Source organism: Lactuca serriola, chromosome 4 (assembly GCF_051521515.1).
Source record: "Lactuca serriola cultivar US96UC23 chromosome 4, Lser_US96UC23_V15, whole genome shotgun sequence".
In the NCBI taxonomy this organism is placed as follows: domain Eukaryota; kingdom Viridiplantae; phylum Streptophyta; class Magnoliopsida; order Asterales; family Asteraceae; genus Lactuca; species Lactuca serriola.
Genome location: NC_136411.1, coordinates 139,251,068 through 139,261,128, shown reverse-complemented (window position 1 = coordinate 139,261,128; position 10,061 = coordinate 139,251,068). Strand labels below are relative to the sequence as shown.

The 10,061-nt window shown below is 35.9% G+C and overlaps 1 long non-coding RNA gene and 1 other non-coding gene across 2 annotated transcripts; one reads left to right on the top strand and one right to left on the bottom strand.

Moving 5' to 3' along the window:
* The first annotated feature begins 2,804 nt into the window (after positions 1-2,804).
* LOC145100368 (uncharacterized) lies at positions 2,805-4,817 on the top strand. The gene is made up of 3 exons (XR_013705000.1): positions 2,805-2,899; positions 2,984-3,069; positions 4,550-4,817. It is a non-coding gene; the product is annotated as an uncharacterized LOC145100368 (long non-coding RNA).
* A 1,446-nt stretch (positions 4,818-6,263) lies between these two features.
* Positions 6,264-6,364, bottom strand: LOC145103365 (U6 spliceosomal RNA). The gene has a single exon (XR_013706459.1). It is a non-coding gene; the product is annotated as a U6 spliceosomal RNA (small nuclear RNA).
* Between the last annotated feature and the right edge of the window lie 3,697 nt (positions 6,365-10,061).

Sequence of the window (10,061 nt, the reverse complement as noted above, 5' to 3'; positions counted from 1 at the left end):
CAATGTAAATGCTATGTTATTAATACAATGGTTGTTGTTGCTTTGATTACTGTTATACAATTGTTGTGATACTGTACATGATGTCCTCCGCCCCGAATGTTTCCGTCGTTCCGGTTTGGGGGTGTGACAAATTTCTTCAGTAGAAAATGCCTTGGGTAAATCCTAAATACACTCCTCTGGAGTATATACTTCAAACCTGTTATTAGTTTTATCAATAGAAGATTCTAAAAATGTATCATTTTCCGGTTATTCTTGTGTTTTATGTCTTTTGCATCCTTTTTTATTGATTTTTCATAGAAGGGGTTAATGGGGATTATGTTTTGAAGGACAATCACCAAATCAGGAAATAATTGCCTAAATCAATGTACATTTTTGTTATTCTATGTTTTATACATTAATTCTAGATTTCATATTCATATACGCATTCTTAATATAAATGCATGGTTTTGCTCTACATGTAATCACCATTGTTACTGATTTTTGTTGTTGTGGCCCATAGCACTCATTGGTTCATCCATCATAAACATTACATCATGTAAAACATTAATATATTTCCTTTTTGGTGACAGATCATCCTTTAAAGTTAGTCACTCGATTTCCCAATCATTCAGACATTAGTACATTACATGATAGTTTTGTCTAAGCTCACTATATTATACTTTATTCACTAAAATTGTATATATTATGCAAATCGTTATATTTTGGTTCCACTATAATTATGAATCAAAAACCTTCCAAGATTACAAGTATTTGGGTACACAGATTAGTGCAAATGGAGAGGATATTAAGTGGTTTATTATTAAGTTCTAAGGCGAATTAGGTTTAAATACTTTATTTAATTTATTTGCATTTGTTTTTAAACCTACAAATATGGAGAAGCAACCTCATCTTGGTCAACTATTAGTTATGGGTTAGTTGCCCATGGAGTACCCAAGGCATGTCACTTGTATACTAATTTTTTTTTGCCTTCGTACATTTTTATATTGTGTCTTATAAATCCAATTGTATAACATTGCAACAGGGATCCTGTATCGGGCTATTATAATTTATCATGTGTATTTATACATCGTTGTTCCTTTTATATGATGGTACCCTTAGTTTACCCTCCATCATATTGTCAAAGTTTTAAATCTTCTTTCTTTATTTAGCATGCAACTTTATTATTATTAAACTGCAATTAATGCCTAATCTTAATCTTGTAGGTCCAAATTATATTTTCAATTACTCTTCTTTTGGAACACATATAACCAGGTTATATTGGTTTACTATGGTGGTTGAGTTGAATTTTACCATGATCTAAGAAACTCATGTTAATGTTTTTCTTCCATATATTTCATCAAATATTCTTAGATTTTGTTTCAAGGCTCGGTTTGTTCATGTATTTAATTGTTTTTCCTTTTTTAAGGTTTTTTGGCCCAAATCACACCATAGATCAATATATGATCAATCAACCTTTCGTATTATTTCTGAAGTGCTTGAGGGCTTCAACTGCACAGTGTTTGCATATGGTCGAACTGGTACTGGTAAAACATACACATGTGAGGGTAGTATCTTGTAGTGACAAGTTTCCTCACAAAGCTTAATCAAGAAGATTCCTTTAACCTCATAGCCTTCAATAGAAACATCCAATCATTCTTATCTTCATAGGAATCAACTACTGAAAAGGTAACACAAATGTAATTGAATGGATGCACAATAATATCATATTTGAAGTATGTGCAAACCTCCTACTTTCCCTTAAACATGTACTTAATTAGTTAGCTATTTCTTCTATTCCACATTAAAACTGAATGATTAATTTTTTTAATGATGATGTTATCCTGGTTTATGATATAGGTAGTAAATTGAGTAAATCTATTACTCTCAATTTTCTCATTGGGTTGTTGAAGATGAAAAATATTTTTATAATATAACGAGGGTTCACCTTATGGATAGATAGTAATTGACTTGGTTGGGATAAATGCAAAAATGTAGCATATACTTTTTTTTTGTTATAGCGTCCTACTTCATTTTTTATTAATGAATCATATTGTGGATAACCTACCAAGTTATAATTTTGTAATTAATAAACGTAAGATGCGAACAAATAAATGAATGTACATTGATATTTCTTGCATGAGTGTAACAAACATTATAATGTTGTTATGTTTGCAAGAAAAGATTTTTTCTACACTTACTCTAAAGATATCATCAAGAGAACTAGAGACCTATTGCTTGGTGTGGTCTTTACCTCCCTTTGTGAATAATGGAATTATGCACAAAGCTTGAAGACTGATTGTAACAACCGGTTATTTTGAGTCAACAAAAGTCAAAGGAAGTCAATAAAACTTAAAGGAACTCAAACATAAATCAAATAATTAAATTGTTCAATATTTAAATAATGAAAATTCATTTGTCTTGGATGATTTCAGTTTTGGGAATCAAATACCAAGAATGGACCAAAATCACCTTTTGGTGATTTCATTTGAGAACCGAGAACTGAGAACCCCTTATGACCGAGAACCACCCCACCGAAAACCATCCTAGACCGTAAATCCTTCGGACCGCAAACACTAGACCGAGAACCTTGATTTCGGTTGGAGTTTGGACCGAAATCAAGGTGATTTCGGTTGGACATTATACCTAAATCAATGACTTTGGCTAGGAAGATAGGCCGAAAACTCCATTTTCAAGCGGTGGCACATATTCCAATTAGATAAATTACACTTCCCTATGCACATGTCAAATCATTTTATCCTCACATATATATATATATATATATATATATATATATACACACACACACACACCCATTCATCCCATTTCATTTTTTCAATCAGTTACAAATCCTCTTAAAAACATTCATCCAATTTTCCCCAGGAAGAACCAGCCTTTTAATTAATTCTTAGGAATTAATTTGGTATGTTTTTCTTACAAAAACTAGTGCTATTTAACACTTTAAATTACTAGATATCTAATTTCCACCTATATTATGTATGTAAAGCAAATTAGGATTTCGACCATATTCGCGTGTTCTAACCTGAGGATCATCACAACCATGTCATAACCAACCAAGAACACACACTTGAGGTGAATTCATACCCCTATGTTTTCACAATGTTTCATTGTTTTAAGGGGGGGGGGGGGGGGGGATACAAGTAAAACACAAGAAATCTTGTATTAATATCTAAACTATTTCAACTGTTATTTTTACATATATATATATATATATATATATATATATATATATATATATATATATAAGATTCTATAGGCTTAGAATTATATATATATATATATATATATATATATATATATATATATATATATATATATATATATATATAATTAAGATTCTGCAGGCTTAGAACTGGTGATTTCGCCTTAACCCCTGTTTATTGTTTGGTTGTGGGCTTAGGGTATAATCATTTATTCAACTGTCTTTTCAATCTTAATTATATATGCCTTATATATATATATATATATATATATATATATATATATATATATATATATATATATATATATATATATATACAAGTATAAAAATTATTTCAACATGTTAAACAAAAAGAATATTTTCACAACTTATTTTATTACCGTTTGTACAAAATGTTAAATTTCACTAAATATCTTTATCTCAGAATTACGAATATACACATTCAAATTTGTCAAAAATACAAAGGTTTTCATTTCAACCGAATGTACTCGTTAAATTATAATAGGTATAGTTTATGGAACATACGTATTATTTTACTAAGTTCGAGATACAATACAAAAACAATTATATAAACTATAATAGGTATAGTTTATGAGACATATATATAGTTTAATTATCTCAAAATTGCTTTTCATTATTCTACATGTAACCGTCAATATAGTTTTGTGAGACACACTTCAAGTATTTATCTAAGTACCAAAGAAAGTCCTGAATTATAACCAGAGTCTCCTGGAGGGAGAGCGACACACTTGTGTATAGATCTATACGGGACTAACAATCCCGCACCTAAATTGTTAGCTACAGTTAGGCCGGAAGGCCTGGGATGACAAATGTCGTACCATGTCTGACGTCTGAAGAACGTCGTATCAGGACATCTTAGGTCATCAATCATGGTTATAATAACTCACGATTTGGTATTGTACAATACGATTAGTGTACGAATACATACATAACTTCAAATAGTTTTATTTAATAATAAAACTACAATACAATAATTTTACAGTACAACTGATAGTCCCAGACACATACATTTAAAAAGGTTTCATACAAGTGCAATTACAAAACACTATTTTCCAGTACAATGAAACTTACATTTCAGGGTACGTTCATTTTCATATGGTTTTATTCAATAATAAAAATTCATTATACTATTTCAGAGTATAACAACACTTATACATTTTGGTCTTAAAGTATTAAGACTACAATTCAATTACAACAGAAAATATTGGATTTTCAGGAAGAACACAATTACATTTTCAAGGAACAAATGACACACTTCTAATACAAAAATGCTTATGAACTCACCAACTTAATTTTTGACACTCTTTTCAAAACCACTTGTATTCTCAGGAAACCAGTAGACAGGTATCCACACAGGTTTTGGAGAAGACGGAGTATCATAGAACCACGTCTTTTAGTTTTTGCTATACATTTTTGGTGTCAAGTATACAATGATTTGAACACCGATGTAAGAACTATACATTATCAATATGATGTTTGTTATACTTTGATTTCTATTATACAATTGTTGTGATACTGTACATGACGTCATCTGCCCCCAAACGTTTCCGCCGTTCTGGTTTGGGGGTGTGACACTAATTCCATAGCTCCTTGATTATATTCTATAAAAAAAGGTTACAAGTTTTGATTCACTCCAATGTAATGAGAAAATCATAATGGTTTTGACTTCTAATGCAAAGAATGTTTGGATATTTCTTTCTGTGATTTAGTTTGAATGTTAGTATATCTATTGTAAGAATTATATATATATATATATATATATATATATATATATATATATATATATTATTTTGTATTATGATACATTAATTATCATTTAATTTGAATATTAGTAACTCATCTAGATGTCTGTAGATGAGCTATGAGGAAAAAGAATACAGAAAGCAGTAGATGTGGAGCCGTTAAAGCGGTGGAAGGGTAAACATAAAAAGCAAAACTAGGGGAAAAAAATGAAAGTGGATTAGCCGAGAAAATAATTAGAGAAATAAGTGGAAAAAGAAATCAATAAAGATATATAGTAAAAAAGAGATGGTTGTAGTACGTAAAAAGAAGAGGAATTTTTTTAACCGTAGGTACTGTTCCTAAGCGCCTTGCACTTTAATTATACGTTTAAGGGATAATGACTTAGGAGGGTAATAAGGTTTTCAATTTGTCCGTATTAGGTCACTAAGTTTTTTTTGTGTGTATTAGACCAATATGGTTGTTATTACCGTTTAGAAATAGTCCTTTTACCAGTTTTAACCGGTAAAAATGACTATTTGTAAACGGTAATAACAACCATATTGGCCTAATACGCACAGAAAAAAACCTTAGTGACCTAATATGGACAAACTGGAAACGTAATTACCCTCCTAAGTCATTAACCCTAATTATTTAGAAAACATGCTTACTAATCAATGTGACTGACTTGTTTGACTGAAAATAGTTGCTTCCATTTAAACTTATCTCAAACCCTTCCAGAACTTCTAAGTCCAAAAACTCATATGATTGATGATCTTCATTACATAAATATGCAATATTTTATCAATAACTTCTTTTTTTTCATTTAAATGTTTACATGAACACATCCATATGTACAAATATAATGTCACTTTGATACCTCCCATCAATGTTTACATTTGATAACGAATGGAAATGTAAAACCAACAGGGACTTGCAGAGGATGCCTATTATCAATTATTTTATAAAAAGCAAAACCACAACATGAACTAAGAAACTGAAGTTGCAAAATTAATCAAAAATCAGCACATAAACAAACACATACAGACTATATACAACACATAAACGGAAGTTTATAAAGCATGAAACTTAATGACAGGAAAAGTAAAAAACTAAAAGGAGACTTTATAAAATGAAAGATCACCCTTACTTGCCACAAATGGTTGAAGACATCAACAAGAAGAACAATCTGACCATGGAATCCACATGTTTTCTGATCATGACTTCAGTAGATGAACTACCGAAACGTAAATATGCAATTGAACTCTATTAGCATTTGAAAATGGAATTAGGGTTCCAGAGAAGATGACGAAGGGTTTAAAAAAATAATTTGGACCATTTCTAGATTTATGTGTCATCCTTGTGCAAGGGCCATGCTAATCTTCTCTGTATCGTTCCAATTTTATCGGATGTCCCCAAAGGGATGAACATAGATAAAGAGCTTCGCTAGATAGATGAGTAGCAGGTTATATGGGACGATGCGAGTTCTAAACGAACTAGTTTACTGTTGATGGTCATATATCTCAATGTCTTTAAATTTAGGGTTAATTACTTAGCAGGGTAATTAGGTTTCCAGTTTGTCCGTATTAGGTCACTAAGTTTTTTTTTGTGCGTATTAGACCAATATGGTTGTTATTACCGTTTACAAATAATCATTTTTACCGGTTAAAAACGGTAAAAGGACTATTTCTAAATGGTAATAACAACCATATTGGTCTAATACGCACAAGAAAAAACCTTAGTGACCTAATACGGATAAACTGGAAACCTAATTACCCTCCTAAGTCATTATCCTCAATTGAAACTCTTCGCTGCCTTGTGAAGCATGTCTTCCAGAGAGAATTGGCTGCACCTCCACCTCCGCTCCCCTTGTACATCGATGCTTCCCTCAGCCACCATCAATCGAAATCAGAATCAGGGTTGATATGGGAGTACATACTTTCGCAGCCGGCCTCCACCGCTTCTTTTGCATGTCTCCTTCGGGTATGCTCTTCATATTCAATTTTGAATTTGATTTTGGTTTTAGTTTGTTGTACCACACTAATTTAAAATATAATTAGTTGTGAGGTGGTTGTTTGCAAGAAGAACACCAGACGTTCGCCACCAGGAAGCATTTACTCTTCATACTTTCAGATTATTGAGGTGATGATGGGGAGTACACATGTAACACCGTAAAAATTTAAACAATTTTTCACATTTTAAAAAGCATATAATTTCATTCACATCCACATTTTAAAACATTGTATCATCATTTTCTTAATACAAAACCCCAAGATCTAAACATATCAACTCCAGTGTGCGTGTCTACGAATCATGCCGGCGCCTTCCCGCGATCATCGATGGTACCTGAAACACAACACATAACACTGTAAGCATAATTGCTTAGTGAGTTCCCCAAAATACCACACTAACACATATTAGCCACTTGAGGCTATAACTCTGTTGACCCTCTGGTCAGTGTGTCTCAGTGGAACCTTCCAGTCCCAACTCTTTATGGGCCCTCTGGCCCTAACTCTGTGGACCCAATGGTCCTACTCTGTACACTCTGAATCATGCATATCACATATCACAATAAATCACAACACATAAATAGCATGCAAATTAACTGGCACATAACTCTAAAATACACTGTCACATATCTCTATACCACACTAGGTAAAGTATAGTGAGAAGACTCACCTCAGATGTCTCGGTAAATCTCTGACTCGGTAGAAATACGATCTAGCCTCCGCCTAATCACATAAAGTAAATATTGTCATAAATATTACTCTCGGGACTAGACTCAACCCTCTCTTTGCACCCTCAGAAGGTAAAAGACCATTTTACCCCTCTTATGGCTCAAAGGCGACATTATTGACCAGATCCTAAAGTCAATAGAAGTCAATGGTTAAACTTTGACCCGACTCGTCGAGTGCACTTGGGCGACTCAGTGAGTCTACACGTGTCCGCAAATTCTCTAGTCTCGCTTGGCACGTCGAGTCCCTCCCCTTGCTCGACGAGTCACACCTGGCATGAATTGCAGGGCCACCCCGACTCAACTCGCCGAGTCTCAAGATCAACTCGGCGAGTTCCGCTTTGAACTCTAGTCCTCTAATCCCCCTGTGACTCACTGAGTTATGCCCCCAACTCGGCAAGTCCACTCATTGAGTGATTTACGGGAAACCCAAACCCTAGTCGCCGAGTCTGCCCTTGGACTCGGCGAGTTCATGCCATGCACGAACTCAAATGGCCTCCTGAGGTCAGATCTGTTCCTTTGATCCATAGATCTGACCTTCACAAGCCTGATAAACACGTAAAGTTCGAATCTTGACACTCATGGGACGTCTAGGAGGCTTCACTTGGTGATTTAGCCCAAAAAGTAACATCCTTAGCTCAACACCTCCATAGTTCAACATAAAGCAAGCTGAGATAAGCTCTTTAGACCACTATGGGTCCAAATCTGAAGTCTCAAAGTGAATAGGGGCCATATCCTCACAATTTTCTTCCAATAAAGGTCATAAAACTCTACATCTATGGCTTCCTTCAACAAAACAGATAAAGGGGCGATATAATACATCAAAGATGAAGTCTTTTGCTTGAAATCCACAGATGCACAACCTCCTTGGTCTCCCCTAAGCTGGAATCACCACCTTCTTGCAAGAATCAACCACAAAGATCAAGAAATGGCTCCTTTCCTCTCACAAACACTCTAACTCCCTTAGGGTTTCTCTTTGGGGTTTGGTAGCTGCAAATGACGACCCTAAGGGCCTTTAAATAGGTCCTAAACCCAGGAAATTAGGGTTTCATTAAACAGCGTGGACTCACCGAGTCCTCTCATGAACTCGCCGAGTCCAGTCATGAACCTGGATAAGAATCTGCGACCCTACTCGGCGAGTCTAAGCACCAACTCGCCGAGTCCCCTCACAACCTCCAAAAATAAAAGAATAAAGTAATATACATGGGAATCCGGATGTTACAATTCTTCCCCACTAGAATCAGACTTCGTCCTCGAAGCCTTACTCTGCAAACAACTTGGGATGCTGCTCTCGCATCTCTCGCTCCGGCTCCCAAGATAACTCTAACCCTTTCCGATGCTGCCACTGGACTTGCACCAGAGGCACCTCCTCGTTTCTCAGAACCTTGATCTTTCGATCCCTAACCGCCACCGGTCTCTCAACATAGTTCAGGCTCGCATCCACCTGAATATCCTCTAATGGCACCACTGCCAACTCATCGACTATACACTTCCTCAGTTGCGATACGTGGAAGGTGTCATGAATCTGACCCAACTTCGCAGGTAGCTCCAACTGGTAGGCTACCCTTCCTACTCTCACGATCACCCTGAAAGGACCAATATATCGGGGCCCCAGCTTTCCCCTCTTCCTGAATCGGATCATTCCTTTCTAAGGAGAGACCTTCAGGAGCACGAAGACGCCGACCTTAAATTCGAGCTCGGACCGGCGCCTGTCCGCATAACTCTTCTGGCATCTCTGAGCGGTCAACAACCTCTATCTGACCTGCTGTATCAACTCTAACGTCTGAAGCACGATCTTCGTACTACCCATCACACGCTGCCCTACCTCTCCCCAGCAAATGGGGGTCCGACACCTCCTCCCATACAACAACTCAAAGGGTGGAATACCAATGCTCGAATGATGGCTGGTGTTGTAGGAAAACTCTACCAAGGGCAAGTACGTGTCCTAACTCCCGTTGAAATCCAACACACATGCTCGGAGCATGTCCTCGAGCGTCTGAATCGTCCGCTCACTCAGCCCGTCAGTCTGTGGGTGCTATGTGGTACTAAAATGCAGTTTCGTCCCCAATTCCTCATGAAATTTCTTCCAGAATCTGGAAGTGAAACACACATCTCAATCAGAGACAATCGAGATCGGCTCCCCATGCCGCGATACCACCTCTCTCACGTACATCTTTGCAAACCTCTCCGCGGAAGAGCTCTCACTGATAGCAAGGAAATGAGCGCTCTTTGTCAACCTGTCCACAATCACCCAAATTGCATCGACACCTCTCGCAGTCCTCGGCATTTTGGTGATGAAATCCATGGTAATCTGTTCCCATTTCCACTCGGGAATATCTAACGGCTGCAGCTTACCATGTGGACGCCGGTGCTCGGCCTTAACCCTGC